A 16,428-nucleotide genomic window follows, 5' to 3' on the forward strand; every position below is an offset into this window, starting at 1 on the left:
TGTGCATCACATGATAAAAGGAGACAGAAGTTCGAACAGAGCAGAGGTAGATACTTAAGCAGTGGAGCAGTGCCACACAATGTCGATGTTCAAAGTTGAGATGAGTTTTAGTAAGGGATCAGACAGGTTTGTAGAGAAAAACATCTATTAAGCAAAGGTAAGAGTTGCTAAACAGCTTGATAATGATACATATTCCCCATCTTCAAAGATCCCCTTGATAGCAAGCAGCCCGTCTTCCCAGCAGTCCCTTTTGTTCCTGGATTTCAAGGACACCATTGAGCCAGACCAAGAGGTCTTTGCGTATTTTGATGTGCTGCTGCTCAGCCTCCCTTAGTGTAAACTCCAAGGACATACTCATACCTCTGTGGGAATGCTACTGGCATTTCTACAGACTCCAGGGTAGTGGGTTTTCTTTATTTGTTGTCTTAGAATCAGGGCAAGGTGTCTGCTGTGGTCTGTGAACCAGCAGGAACAGAGTGAAAAATGAAGTATGAAAGCCTTTAAGGATATGCATGATTTCTGCTCTCTCTTTCTTGACAAAAATGTGTTGCAGGCTGGTTGTCACACAAATCCTGACCTGCTAGTGAACTCACTCTGACAAATGTTTGTTGTTATCAAAATGGGGAAGAATTGCAGGAAGTTAATGTCCCTTGCAAAGTCCACATTTTCCAGTCTTTGGGCCACATAATTTGTCCTTGAATGGCATGCCAAATGCAGACTCCTCCAGAGTGACTGCTTCAGCAGCTCCCAGGCCCATTTAGAATTTGTCAGTTACTCAAGGGGGTGGGTTAACCGCAGCCAACAGGTAGGCCCCCCAGTCACTTGCTAATGCACATCTAGCAGGGTCAGTGGGAATTGGAAAAGTAAAAGCCAGAAAACTGGAGGGTTCAGATATAGACAGTTTAATAAGTAAATTAAAAGAAAGGGAAATCAAACAAACACAACAGCAACCAACAAGTGATGCAAGAGTATGGGATATCCCTTTGGCCAGTTCAGGGCAGCTGTCCCATATGTGTCCCCTCCCAACTTCCTGCCCACTCCCAGCCTACTCATGGCATGAGAAGCAGAGAAAACCTTGATGCTGTGCAACTACTGTCCAGCAACAGCTAAAACATTGATGTGTTGACACTGCTTAGGTCACAAATCCAAAACAGCACCATAGAGGCTGCTGTGAAGAAAATGAACTCTCTCCCAGTCAGATGCAGGACAGCTAACTGAAATAAATATTGAGAGCCTGATTCTCTGATCTGCTGCAACAGCAGTGAACTGCAAAATAGCCAGAAGATTATACTTCAGTATTAAGTCAATGTATAAAATAATAGACGAAGTCCACATCCAGCTGCCTTATGTTTTGTTTACTTTTTAGATGAGAGTGTCCTCACTGTTTATTTCTTCAGTGGTGATTGGCTTCTTTGGTGGGAGTGAGAAACTATGAATAAATTAAGTATAAAATTTTACCTACATCTAATGCATGAGGGCCCTATCTAGTCTCTGGCAAATGCTACTTCCCAACAAAAACCTCATGTTTTTCAAATCCTGTATAAATTTCAACTTAGAAGAAAATGAAACTTCCTTTTTTACTACTGTCATAAGGCAGACTATCTCATCAGTGTGAAATGTTTGCAGTATTAGAAGTGATATTAGTATTAGATGGTGATAATAATAGGGTAATAACAGTAGAGGTTAGCCTTTAAAATAACAGCATTTTTAATCAAAAGCATTTTCGGGGCCAGGAGGGAAGATCTTCTCTTTTTGCTGCTGGATGTGATACAGTGTAGTAACTGTTTTTTTTCACTTTTCACCTTTTTTCTCTTTGCCACTCATCAAAATTCTTTATTTTGTAAATATTACCAGAGTAGCAAAAGAAAAAAGGCATGTGTCTCCGCTACTCTATACTGTTTCAGGTGAGGAGGCATAGACTTGTGTCAGTGTGTCTCGGCTGCAGGACAGGTCTTAGAAGCAAAAAGGTTCCATTTCAAGAATGCCAGTCACATGAGCTAAAATGGAGTATGGTTTTGTCTGGAGGAAGAAAGGGTTCTGAGTTTCTCCCATGAGTTAATAAGACACATTAAAAATGAATCAGATAGATCATCAGTTCTTTTTCATATCTCATTAAAGAAAGAGTGTATGATGCTGCCTCATCTGCCACAGCTCTTTTGCTGGGAGATCACTAGTTTTCATTTATAGGTCAGAGCACAGCTGTGACTCCTGCGAGCCACTGTGAACATTGCACTAATTTCTTCTGGGACAATGGGAAGAGAATTTTTTTTTCTTGTCATTAGACTGGCTGCAATAAAGTGTGTTTTGGGGCTTTCTCACAGAATCTCTGCTGTACATGTGGAAAAACTCTGTTTTGCAGTGGTAGGAACGTGCTGCAGATTTTGTTCTTCAGAGAGCTGAGTTCTCTGGCAGGCAGGAGTGTGCAGTGACCACAGAGCAATTCATTGAAATTATGATGAATGGGAGATAAGGCTTTTTAATGGCTTGGGTAGTAAGAGGACATTGCTTTTTCTCCAGGATACTTAACCTTCATAAAATAGGACATAATACTATTTCAGGAACTGCCTGCAACTGTTTAAGAATGAGAGAGGTCACATTACCGGCCATCCCCTGGCAGGTGGTGACGTATGAGGAAGGAGTGATTAATGTATGGTTTGTGATCCTGTATGATTTATGCTGGTGATACTTAGATGAGTCTAAGTGCTGCTTCCATCTTATTGTATTGCATCAGTAGCATAGCTTAGCTTAGCTAGGGGTGGAAATTCAATACTATGGATACAAAAAAATATTTGATAAATAACAAATAGAGTGCTAAAGAGGCACCACAAAAGATTTTTTTTTTCTTGTTTTCCCTCAAATTTGAGACTTATGGAATCCTGTGTAAAATAGATAAGCTTATCTGTTTGGGACATAACTTGGAGATAGAAAAATGGACAAATATACCAAAATCTTAGTTACAGTTACATATAGTATAGACTTTTTAAAAGCCATGTCTACCAGTTTTTAAAGTGTCTTCTACTTAGAGCTTTTACTTGAACAGCTTCAAATGTTCTTTGTTAAGTCACTCCATTGTATCTTTTTTTTTCTATTTCTAACATTTATTACAGATACTCTCACTGTGCATAAGTTAATTTTTAATAGTAACTGTGTAATTAATACAAGTAGTGTGCTTTATGGAACTGCATTGAGCTATAAAAAATTTAACCTTCCTTAAATATCAGAAGCTGCCACAGAAGCTGTACAAGTGATGCTGCTATAGCTACCACCGGTGGAATTGAAAAATTACAGCCATGAAAAGCTTACCACAGAAACACCCTAGCATTGAATGCCTCTGTTCTTCCAGTACTGTAATTTCCAGTCTAGCACAAAGCCAATTGCTGGAACGTAGGAAAACCATAACTGATACATTGGCATAATGGTTTAGATCATACTAGGAGAAACAGAATTATATCACACACAGAAAATACATTTAGGAAAAGCCGTCTGAGTTATAAAAATTTCTGCCAGAAAAGTTTTTGTGCACTACAAGATCTTGGAGGACTTGAGCCAGCTTCTTACAACTACAACACAAACTGCTCTTACTTTGCTTTCTTTACAGGCACAATCCAGATTCAATCCCAGTCAAGCTGCATTAGCAGAAGCCTGTGTCAGAATTCCCCCTCCCACAAGTACAACTGTGGCACAAAGGTTATTGCTGTTTGAAAAATTAAAATACTAATTAACTTTAATCATTGCTTTTAGATTTTTAATAGTTCAGCAGAAAAATGGTTAGTAAATGTTTATAATCAGCTATGGTTTATATCAGTTGAAGTTAAAGATCTGTTAAAGCTCTTATCTCATAGATGATACAATGTCAAACTGACCTAACAATTTATGTCCTTCATTACAATATTCCATGTTTACTCAGATCACATATAAAATGTTCTATGTGAATATTAACAAAGTCAGGTTTTCACAAATCAAATTAAAAAGAAAATAAAATTAAAGCAGATTGAAAACTATACCTGTTTGTGACAAAAATATATAACATAATAGTTTTCTACTTCTGAATGCACCTCATTTTAGTGCAGAGATTATATACCACAATCATAGCTGTGTATCTGTAGGACTTCCTGCCTTCTTGCATCCTTTCTTTTATTATCCAACTAAAAAAAAAAATAAAATACTACCACCTCTGTATTAAAAGCCAGTGTTTTCTATTTTTATTCTGGATGCATTTGATTTGTATCACATCCTGATTTGTCACACAATTGCATACTTTTTAGTGTTAGCTTTTCAGGATTACATAACATTGAGTAAAGCAAGAGCTCTTTTTTCTTTTTAATTTTCCTTTGATTCAATGAGCAAAATTAAGCACATGCATCAAAGAATTCAGCTGTTTTACCATCCTCTGTACTTGCTAAGTGATTTCATGAAGATCTTTGTCTGCATTAAAGCATCTGCCACTGTGCTAGAGGTTATGATCCTCACAGAACTGGTGATCTGGTTCAGACTCAACCTGAACATTCACACCATGGTCTGACTCTTCAACACATTAAAAGCTATTGTGTTGAAAATACAGTCACAGGTAGGATTTTCAAGAGAAGCATATTATTTGATGTGAAAGCTGGTTAGTTATGGAGGGACCTCAACTGCAGGGAACTGCCTTGCAGTCCTGAATCTCTTAAAAAGGTTTTACAAAGCACATCAGGAAATAGAACCAGTTAACAAAGACATTGTACTCCTTTGACTAATAATTGTATAATTCATTTGGCTAGACATACAGATGGAATTTGTACTTTTAATTTTTACACCTGTAAAACAAAAATGCTATGTAACCTCAGATTCTATTAAGTATTCATAATTCTAGGGTAATTTATGGTACATGCCTCAAATAACCTTTGGACTCCAGAGCATGTTCTAGGTTAGTCTTTACATACCCAAGTCTCTCAGAAGCTTTCTGGGAGAAATTTCCACCTCCTCTTTAGAAGTGAAGACCTTTGCAGTCAAGAATTCAAGAGTGAAAGAGTCTGTTGCTCTGGGCCAGATATAATCAGTAGGGGGCCTGGCCCTACATTTGATGAGGCCTATAACAGAAATAAAGAGCACTGAGGTTCCAGTTGGTACTCCAGGGTTAGTTTTTCTTTTTGTCAATAAATTTCTAATATTAAAGCATGAGCAGCCCACAAATAGAAAATTGGATTCCAGTTGACCTTCTTCCCTCTGAGCACCCCCAAATTAAATACCTGATTCTAACTATGCCTCTTTGTGTTAAATTGTGTGAAAAGCTGTGACTTTTCAAGAGTATCAAAGATTTCAGTAGAGCTGTCCTGATTTGGACAGCTGAACCTAGTAACCTAGGAAAACACCCAAGCACTTGCTGTCATTACCAAATCACTGTATATGCACAAGCAACATGTTTAACTTTCTTCCCCAACAAATTAACTGAGCTGTTGCAATAGTCTATTATACTTGCTAGCTCTGAAGTGCATTTCACTGATTGGAGTATTGATAGCAAAGGAAGACATTTCTGCATCAACATTGCACTGGTATGGGTTTGGCAATTGTTTGTTTTAAGTTGCCTAAAGGAAGTAAACAGGAAGGGTTAACAAGTATTCTTTCCTCTGGCTACATTAGCCCTCTGCCTTATTTTTTCCATGTTTTTGTTGTTTGTTTATTTTTAAGACGCTCTCACTTCCATTTTGTGGTAACCTTAAAACAATCTTGTGACCTCAAGGCATCACAGTTCATTCTGTGCTTGTTTCTATGGTTACACAGAGGGCATGCCTGTAAAGCAAAATAAAGAGATATTAGGTTGTGGAAAAGGCACAACTAAGATAGTTTTCATGAAGACAAGATGTGTAGTAATATCAGTATGTGCTAGTAAAGTGAATAACCCCCTGATTTCCTTGAAGGATTAGCAGTCAGGGTTAAACAGCCCACAACATTTTCACTGCAGTTGGTAACTGCTAATTAGATTAAAGCTAAGTCAAATAGGTCTTAATTCTACTTCCATGATCTCCTTACTCTGCTTGAAACTTTATGACAAAAATACTGATAGACCTTTCAAATCACCATTCTTGCTACTGAGTCAGTGACATCTTTCTGTCAAGAAAAATGCAGCATATGCTGGAGACTGAAGCACCACTCATTCCACCCAGTAGTAAACAGCCCTATCTATAAAATATCCAGACATTAGAGTGAGACGTTCTAATTAGCAATTATTCCAGCACTTTCATTTTGCATGGATAGACATCATACTGAGAAACACTGGAAAACAAAAATGTTCAGAAGACTTGAAGATGTTCTTTTTTATTCAAAGGTTAATATTGTCATACCCACCATCTTGCTAAACCTTAGTTGTAGACACCCTATATCTAGAAAATGATGTAAAATCATGTCTGCTTTTTCCACAAGACTACTGTAAACACCACTGCATTTATTAATGTTTGCATATGTATTTCCAGTCTGAATTTGGGTTACTTCCAGTATTAATTTTTAAGTTTGAGTGTCTTATTTAAAAGAACAGCTTATTTCCATTTGCCTGAAGTTTGCAAGATAAGATGCCAGACTGACAGAATACATCCTGTTATTCTTTTGCATAAATGCAAAAAAATGGATTAGCATCATGATATCAAAGAAGAGGAACTGACTTGTTTCTCTGAAGGAAGTCTGGAAGCAATTAACAGTACTGCTAATGATCCTGTGATGCACTGGTTTTCCTTTAACATAAATTCTCCTAGAATTTACTTTTTCAAATAGTCATGTACATTACCTGGTTTAACTGGCCACTTGAGTGGCAGATAGAGAAAGACTAATCTCATAGCGTTTAAGGTTAGGTCTGTTTGAGAAAATGGTACACAAATGGCCTTTTGTACCAATACTAAAGGTCAGCTACAAAACAGACTTTTTCTGTTGCATTCTTCATTAGTTTAGCCTGGTGTGTCACCCAACTATGCTAATTCTGAACAGTGGAACAACTCTTAACAGTTACAGTTCTTGCACATTTGAAAAATGCCAACTTTGTGGTTTATAGCATTTGATTTCACAGTCTTTAGGACACCTTTTATCTTTCATAAGTCATAGCCATCATCCAGGAATGTGTGAAATTCAGAGCTGAGGCAGTGATCAAAGTAAAAGGTCAGGCTACAAGACAGAACAACTCAAGCTATTGATAAAGACTATATTGTAAAAAAAATTGAAAGCACATAGTGATTGCTAAGTTTTTACTTCATTTGGTATTGTCAGTAGTTCTAGTACTCAGGACTTCTCTTGCACTTCTCACATTCAAATAGTTGTGCAAAGTTAAACAATTAGTCTTCATAAAAGGTTTGTGTAGTCTCCTTTATGTTATCTTTAATTTGCAGTAGGAGAAAAATGTGGTAGACAGATCAAGATTTGGTCCTTCAAATGCACTGAAGTTCCTAATCACTTTTTCTTTTCAGTTTTTCTGACTTACCTTTGATGTCATTTAAAGAAATAGCTTAGTCAGAATTAACTGGAGATACTCAGGTAGAGCCATGGGCAAAGGGAATCTGTGCTTCATTGCAGCAGCAGCACACATTTCATGCTTACAATGTAATTAGATACATCTCCAATGATGCAACACCACTGTTGGGCTGAAATAAGAATTAGCAGTAGACTTTATCTCCCAGTATATGTGAGATGATTCCTGAAATAAGTGCTCTTCAAACATGACCTACCAATTCAGTTGTATCATGTGAATTATGATGTTCTAGTCTGAGAGCTATACGAAGTTCTTTGGGAACTTCCCAGAGTTTTATTTCAATTCTCTAGGAGCTATCTATATTAGAGTTAAAGCTCTTGTCAGTCAAAGAAACCACAGATTGAAAAAGCACAGAGGTGTGAATTACTTCTGAGGCAGAGAAATTACTTTGGTCATTGGTAAGGAAACTTGCATGATCTAGTTTGTGCCAGCCAGAGAATTTCAGCTAATCTACCACCCTTTGCAAGCACTATTTGTAGAAATGTGTAGAAAATACAGTAAGTGCAATCACTTGTTTCATTCATATATTACCTCAAGCTTCATCATAGGTTTAGATTCAGGTGTTAATAGAAATTAACTCAGCCTACAACATTCCCAAGATTTTATGTTTGACAGGCTACAATCTCCTATGCTGCATGTGTAGTCATAACCTTCATTTGACCAGGAGCTTGAAAAACTGTTTTCTATAGGCAAATGACTTGGTTATATCTCAAATTATACTCTTTCAAAGAATGTGTAAAAGTCCTGGCAGTATCCTGGATTGTCATTTTAGAGATTAAGTCAGTGGTCCACTTTTAATATCTAAATTACACCATGACATTGTACAAGAAAGGTACATTTTTGTAAACATCTTAGACATATATTGGTTTATGTTACTATTTTATCATATTTGCTGTATTGTATAGGCAGAAGGAACATGAGGCTACATTTCACTAGGCACTGTGTAAAAACAGATAATACCTGTCCATGAATGCTTACTGCTTCAAGGCATGATTTGTAGGGAGGAATGCTATTTTCTACTTTGTCAGCTTAAAGAATCAGAAAATAACAGAAGCTCTCAAGGCTCATGGATAGAAAACAAATGCAATTAAAAAATTAGAAGCTACTTGTAAGCTTTGAATAAGCAAAGTGGAGAGATATACTTTCTCATTAATATTAAAATGTTGTTGTAAAAGTATGTCTCATAGTCATCCCCTTTCATGGAAAAGCTTCATGATAATACCTGCTCTGTCTCATGTAAAAATTCTTGTGGCTTCATTAGCTGTCCAGAGATAAAGCAGAGTGTGTGCCTGTGCACCCTGTTTCGTGTTTCCATTAAGAAAGGAACAAGTGAGGTACAACTTTTCTTATGGCAATCACTGAGAAAAATAGGGTGCAGATGTAATATGGAAAGACGAACCCTCTGAGAAAGGTTCAATTTTGATTCTCCTTCATGAAGTTCATTCACTCAGAATGTATCTCTTGCAGTTTTTGTAGGATTGTTAGAAAAGGGAGTATCCAAAGTGAGTGGTAAAAATTACCAGCTATGATTTATCTTGTCTCATTACAATGTTGTCAAGTTTTCATAGAACATTCTGTAATTGTTGCTTTTATTCATAGCTTAGGGTTCATTTGATTTTACATGTTTATAAACATTAATGCTTGTATGTAAATACTACGTTGTGTTACATGTGTAAGGTGAAATTATCTCCATTTTGTTGAGGTAGAAAGTTCGAAGACTGAGTTGAAAACAGAAGGACCTGAGATTTTACCTAGGATTAAAAAGAAGGCTGTGCATTTGAATTAAGAGGAGGTATTGGGAAGTAATTTTGTGAAGAGGGCAAATCACTGTGGGGAAGGTGATGATGACGTGCAAGTTCAAAGCCTAGCTTACCCTTTATGTGATTTCTTAGAGATTCCTGGTTTCAAGCCCTGTACATAAAGCAGGCTTACCGGAAAGTACTGATGATCAACTCCTTATGATTAAGGGTGTATTTAAAATAAAAAAAGTAATGGGTGCTAATTAGATACAAAGAAGATGCTGAGACACTGAGTATTAGAGCTGCAAATTGGTTAAACTAGTGACAATGCAATGAAGAAGTGCTTATGAAAACTTTCTCTAAATTGAATTCAGGGTCAGGTAGGAAGAGATTGCATCTACGAAAATTTAAAATAATAAATGCATAAATAAAAAACTGGTTTAGAAACATTAAAAAAAATACTAGGAGGAAAATGAGAAAAAGTATAACAAAAACCTAGATTTAACACAAACTTTCCTTCTTTTTCCACAGTAGACGATTCTGCATTTAGATTATATTCAATATAGTTCAAAATTATTATGTTGTGAATTTAGAGTAAATGCTGATGTTTTACAAACTATTTAATATTTTCTTGTTCAATTTTGTTGTTATTAGTCTCCTGGATACACGGTGGGATGACTTACACAACTGGAGTGGTGTAATGGATGGCTATAAACTCTTCAGAGGTTAGGGGTTAGGCAGATGAGGTTGGAATCATGATAGACCACCCAACCAGGATGAAGAGCCAGAGGAAATAGTCTATAAGCAGCAGAGAGAAGTCTCACAATCACTAGCCCTTGTTCTCATGGGGGACTTCAACTATACCAGATGTCAAGTGAAAATATAGTATAGCAGAGAGGAAAGAGTCTATGAGGTTCATGGAGTGTGTGGCATACTAGGTGATGAAGCCAACTAGGAAAGATGGCCCACTGGACTTTGTGAACAGAGAAGGACTTGTGGGTGATGTGATGATTGAAGGCCATCTTGGGCATAGTGATCATTAAATTATAGTGGTTTTAATTATTGCAGAAGTAAGCAATGGAGTTAGCAGATTTCCAGAGGGCAGACATTGGCCTGTGTAGGGGACTGGTGGACAAAGTCCCTTGTGAGGCAGTCTTAAAGGGCAAAGGAGTTAAAGAGGGCTGGACATTCTTCAAGAAGGAAATCTTAAATGTGCGTGAGCCAGCCAGCCCTGTGTGCTGAAAGACAAGCTGGTGGGAAAGAAGACCAGCCTAGCTGAACAGAGAGCTTAGGCTGGAACTGAGGGAAAAAAAAAAAAAGTTTATGACCTTTGGAAGAAGGGGCAGGCAACCCAGGAGGACTAAAAAGATGCCATGAGGTTATGCAGGCAGAAAATTAGAAGAGCCGAAGCACAGCTAGAATTTAGTCTGGCTACTGCCATGAAAGACAATAAAAATTGTTACTGTAAACACATTACCAACAAAAGGAGGGCTAAAGAGAATCTCCATCCTTTATTGGATTCCAAGGGGGAAACACAGTGACAAAGGATGAGGAAAATATTGAGGTACTTAATGCCTTCTTTGCCTAAGTCTTTAGTAGTAAGACATAGTAAGACCAGTTGTTCTCTGAGTACCCAGCCCCCTGAACTGGAACAACCCAATAAAATGATACAGGCTTGGGACAGAGTGGCTGGAAAGCTGCCCAGAGGAAAAGGACCTGAGAGTGTTGGTCATAATCAGGTGAATATAAGACAGCATTTTGCCCAGGTGGCCAAGAAGGCCAACAGCATCCTGGCTTATATCAGAAATAGTGTGGCCAGCAGGACTAGGGAAGTGATTGTCCCCCTGTACTCAGCACTGGTGAGGCTGCACGTCAAGTACTGTGTTTAGTTTTGGACCCCTCACTACTTGGACGTCAAGGTGCTGGAGTGTGTCCAACTAAGCTGGTGAGTGGTTTAGAGAACAAGTCATATGAGGAGCGTCTGAGGGAACTGGAGTTGTTTAGTCTGGAGAAAAGGAAGTTGACAGGAGACCTTATCATTCTGTATGACTACCTGAAAGGAGGTTGTAGTGAAGTGGGGGCAGTGTCTTCTCCAAAGTAACAAGTCATAGGATGAGAGGAAACTGCCTTAAGTTGTGCAAGGGGAGGTTTAGATTGGATATTAGGAAAAATTATTCCTCACAATCAGTGTAGCTAACTACATTTGATCTGCGAGGAGACTTTGAAATCTTAGAAATTACTAAATTCTATAGTTCTTTGACCTATACATTCATCTAACATTGAAGTAATGAATGTATTTGTTTTAAAATATTGTTTTAAAAGTCTTACACTAAAGAACAATAATGTACACTACCTCTTTAATGGAAACACTGCAACAAGCACTATGTTGCACAGCAATGTTCAGTGTTATGACTTTGCATACGGTGCTCATGAGTCCTGCTGCAAGTAGTAGATATGTTGAAACAAAGGCTGTGTAGGGCTCTAGGGACAGCTGGGAGCAATTGTAAACTTTCTATCATAAGGATTTATGAGAGATTTGCAAAAGACAAACAGAAGTTAGGCAGCATGTGATTTCAGTGAAAGGTGGAGATCTGGCTTCTACATTGTATTGTTGAAAATCTTTATGTTCCTGGCTATGTTCCATAAAGTGCTAATTTTAATTTTACCAACATCATAGCCTTTCAATTTAAAAAAAATATTATTTTTATAAGTACATTTTAGCAGATATCATCTATATACTATTTTTCCTCTTACCACACAAGGAAAGGTAAACTGTAGGTTTAACTGAAAAGGCTGGGGAAACTGGGGAAAAGAGTAGTGTCAGAGCTAATTACAGCCCTTGTGATACACCCAGCCTGACAGCCCATTATTTCTCTTCCTAGATGTGGCCAGGGAATGAATGGACTGTTGCCCACAGCGGTTGTTTTCACCAACCATTTCTTGCTGTACTTTCTTTTGTAAGGCATCCCTTTTTGAGAGGTCTTAACCATCCACTATTAAGTATTATGTGTTCAGAATTGCTTGATACCGCAATTGTCTATCCTCTTGTGTGACAGGGATGGTCATAATTGTTACATGAATTTTGTGCATCATATTAGTTAATGGATGTGTATACTTCATGTGATGAGGAAACACCTGTGTATTCACTATTTGAATGGAAAGTGGAGGTTAAAGAGCCTATATAAAAGACTCCAGAATAGGCTTTATGATCCTGAAAAGTTAGATAGTACCATGTTAGATATTGAAATGATTACATTTTAAAATAAATTTTAATAATCCAAAATTCCTGAAAATAATATAATTTTCGATAGTCTGAAATTAATATTCTGCCAATAAGCAAGAGTGCTTACTCCTTCATCATTTCCATAAAACAAATTCTCTCCTCCCCAAGTCATGACTAATTCAAATACAACTCCAGTGGACTTTTTAAAGGTTTTTCTAAAGTATTTTTAAGTATGGATTCTTGTTCAAAGAAACTCATATACATATGCTTAATGATAAGATTGAGCAGATTCTCATTTTCTGGGTGGGATGGATTAAGCATGTATTTAATTGCATTTCTCAATTTAGTCCTATAAAATAATTTTCTCTTTGAGCTGAATTATTTTATATGTGATGGTCTCCTTCTTGTATGCTGGCAGCAGGCAAGTGAGGTGCTGCAACCTTTTTGCCACTCCTATTCTCTTTTTGAAGTGGAATTAGAACATCCCCACTCCAATACTTTTAATCTGGATCAAAGAATTTGGAAGTATCCTTTAAATGTGAGCTTCTGTTTAGTCCATGCTAGAACCAGAATAACTTTTCGTAAAGCCTGCCTCAAAGAAAACTGAAAGCAGAAGTTTTATCCATGAGTACACCAAACCAATCTGGAAATATTTTCCCAAGGAGTTTTCAAAACCGATTTAGTTCACAATTGATTGAGACTTGATTTAATGAGAGCCTGTCAGTGGCTGTTTATACAAAGAGAAGCAGTTTAGAAAGTGCTTTCAGTGAAAGGAAGGGATATTTAAAGTGAATCACCAGAGCCTGCAGAATAATAATTCCTGATAGGGAAAAAAGGATTTGAAACAGTAAAGCTAACAAAAGCACTCAGATCTAGGGAAGATACCGTAATTGAGGAAACTTGAGTACTAAAGCAGCAGGAAGGCTGAATTGATTTTTTGAGCTGTATAATACAAGGAAAGATTGGGAAATATATTATGTACTAGAAGAACACCTGCTGTGCACAAGGAAGAAATGCCTCCTTTATATATTGTCCTTTGATATTTTTAAGTTTATCGCTGAGATAAGGTTATACTTCTGACTGCAATGTGTTTTTGTGGATTTGGCTATTACACAAACCTTTCCTAATCACTTTTACGTTATCCTGGCATTTTCTAGGAGGAGATTTAATGAGTCTTTGCATGAACTGTAATTCAATTTAAAGTTTAAACTGATGAAATATGATGCTCCTTTCAGTTTCCAATAACTTAAAACAAAATGGCATTATGAATAAATAATACTAACAAATGTAAAATAAACTGAATTACATCTACTATTTATTAACTGAACAAGCTTGGGAAGCTGTTCCCTCCAACTTCCATAGCTTTGTCCTAGATAGGATAATGGGAGCGCTAAAAGAACTTGTGTCATTAAATGCTGAGCCCACTGCCACACTTAGTTTTTGACATTGCCAGCTTAGTCATGATTAAAGGGTGTTCAGTGGGCTTCCTTTCAGGGAAGCCCTCTCACATTTGGCCACACAAATGTGAGAGTACAGTGTACAGTGCTTTCAGTGGGAATCGCAGAGCATAGCATTCCCTTTTTAAAGATGAAAAAAGCCCAGGCATATAGAAAATGATACTCTGCTTTGTAGAGCCACACTGCTGTATCACCAGAGTATAAATTATGTCTATAACACATTGTTCAGAGGGATTATAGCATTTTTTTTAAAACTGACTTAATTTAAAAGTCCAAAACTGTGATTAAATACATCTGTTACTGCATTACTAATCTGCTACAATTCAGTCCCCTCCGCATCATGCAATATTTTAAAAGATAAGTTATCAAAATGTCATTAAATCAGGTCACTGATGTGGTACTGATTCAAGGAGAAAAATTTGTATTATTATATTATTGTATTGCCAGTATTATGTCATATCCTGCAAAAGCTTATTGATTTTCTTTCCAATCTAATGTCTAGAGCAACGATTAAAGGAATAGTTTAAATTGGGAAATGGCAATGAAAATTATGTCCCTTACCATTTAAGAGGAGGATTATAAGAATGTTGGAGAACAGTTCATCTTTCCTACACTTTTTTCTTCATATATGATAAGGCTGGTGATGTGAGGTGATGGTGCTCTAGGGGTACTGGTCTTCTCTTTGATTCCTTTTCTACATTGTTCTGTCTGGTCTCCCAATGCTTACTTTTTTCCTTCTGGAGCTCATCAGTACCCCAGTTTAAAATCTGGAGCCTTTTTGATACATAATATACAACAGAGCTACCTGATTTTCTGTTTATGGCTTAGAAATCTGCATCCATATTAGCAGATAATGTAGTTCAATAGAAGTAGGTTTACAGGGCAAATTGATTAGTGCTGAGGAATCAACATCCCCATTATTAATGTTTCAGGGAGCTTTAACTCACACTAGACCTGGTCTGGCCCCATGTACTGAATACCCATTAGCAGCTGGAATACCTGAGGTATGAGACAATCTTCTGGTGCAGGTCCATCTGAAAGAAATTGAGTTAATGTACTCTTGAGATCACTCCACAATATGAACCAAGGCATTTTAACTGGGCAAAAGGAGATTTGCTTCAAAAACATTCTCTGAATCTGAATAGACATATGACACATTTCAGCAAAACATTTCAAATTTGTTCCTAATTTTGCAACCTTAAAATTCTGATTTTTCCTTCTTTCTTTCATGCATTATTCTTTCTTCAGCTTGTGCTTGTAATTATCCAGTGGCTTTTCCTTTGAACCATTCACAGGTGTACTGTATAGCCAAAAGATAGTACCATTCTGATTTGCTGTCCCTTTTTGTTTGCTTCTGGCATTTATAAAAGATTGCAGGATATAATTAAATTGTGTAACCCACTTGGGAGGAGAGAATTCCCTTGTCATTCAGGCATTTTTGTGTTTCCTGCAGCAGAGATTAATTCAGCAGAATATGGAAGACCTTGTCCTTTTCTTAATCGTGTACAGTGGCAGACTGCTTTGGGAGAGAAGTCATGTGGGACTTCATGTTTCAGTGTACTAATTCTTATGAATTAGCTGTGATAGTTTTTTCTGTATCGTTAGCTGTTATATTTTCATGCTTTGCATTGTTTTGTAGAAATTTTTAGAAACTGTTTTCTTTGCCTCATTGGGAATCACTCTTCTTTGTTATTAGGATTTAATGGCATCAATAGTGAAATGATAGAACATTGCTCATTTTGATAACAATAAACTTCTCACGATTTCTTATGAGACCTGTTATTTTTAATCATCTCCACAATAACAAAATATAAGACTATAAAAAGAGATGGCCAATTTTGACATATACAGCTCAATAAAAGAATGCATGAAAAATGTTTTTTTTAAAGGTGAGGACTAAAGTCTCTATATTTTCGCAGTCAGCAGCAATGAGCTGTCTTCTTTTATATAAGTAAACAGGAAGATATTTCATAAGTTTCAGAGCTTGTCAACACCACCTGTAGGTTTCTATAAAGAGCTCAGATTATTGTTGCTTTTTTAATTAGCTGAACAGCAATGCAGATATTAAAACCATTGTAAAGCAGACTTCCTTAAGCTGCACAAACGAAAGCAATTGAGTATCTCATTTACATTCCTCTCCTGTTGCCTGCAGCAGATCTATAAATAGAATAGGCTACACACAGAAATTTATTATTGCAGCTGATGGCAATTTTCTTTTGCAAAGGTGTCTGGAGGCAGTATTCATGAGATTCATTCTGGCAGACTCTCCAGCTGAGATCCTCGCTCCCCCAACTGCAGGTGGTCAGTTGAGAAACACACTAATCAACTGCTATGCACAAAGACTGTCAGAAGACTTCCTTATTTCCCTCTTTTAAAAAATGCATGAGTTCTCTCAGCTTATTTTCTCTAGCCTGATTGCATGGATATTATAAGCAGTGAGCAGATTTTTAGAAATGACATGTCTTTGACTTTTTATCACTGAACATCCTAAAGATTATGTGCTATCAGGAAAAACACAGTGGC

The 16,428-nt window shown here is 37.0% G+C and overlaps 1 protein-coding gene across 1 annotated transcript in view; it reads left to right on the plus strand.

The window, feature by feature from the left end:
* EYS (eyes shut homolog) overlaps positions 1–16,428 on the plus strand; it is a 686,220-nt gene that overhangs the window by 613,959 nt on the left and 55,833 nt on the right. The gene's annotated exons all lie outside the window — the stretch shown is intronic.

Source organism: Apus apus, chromosome 3 (assembly GCF_020740795.1).
Source record: "Apus apus isolate bApuApu2 chromosome 3, bApuApu2.pri.cur, whole genome shotgun sequence".
Lineage (NCBI taxonomy): Eukaryota > Metazoa > Chordata > Aves > Apodiformes > Apodidae > Apus > Apus apus.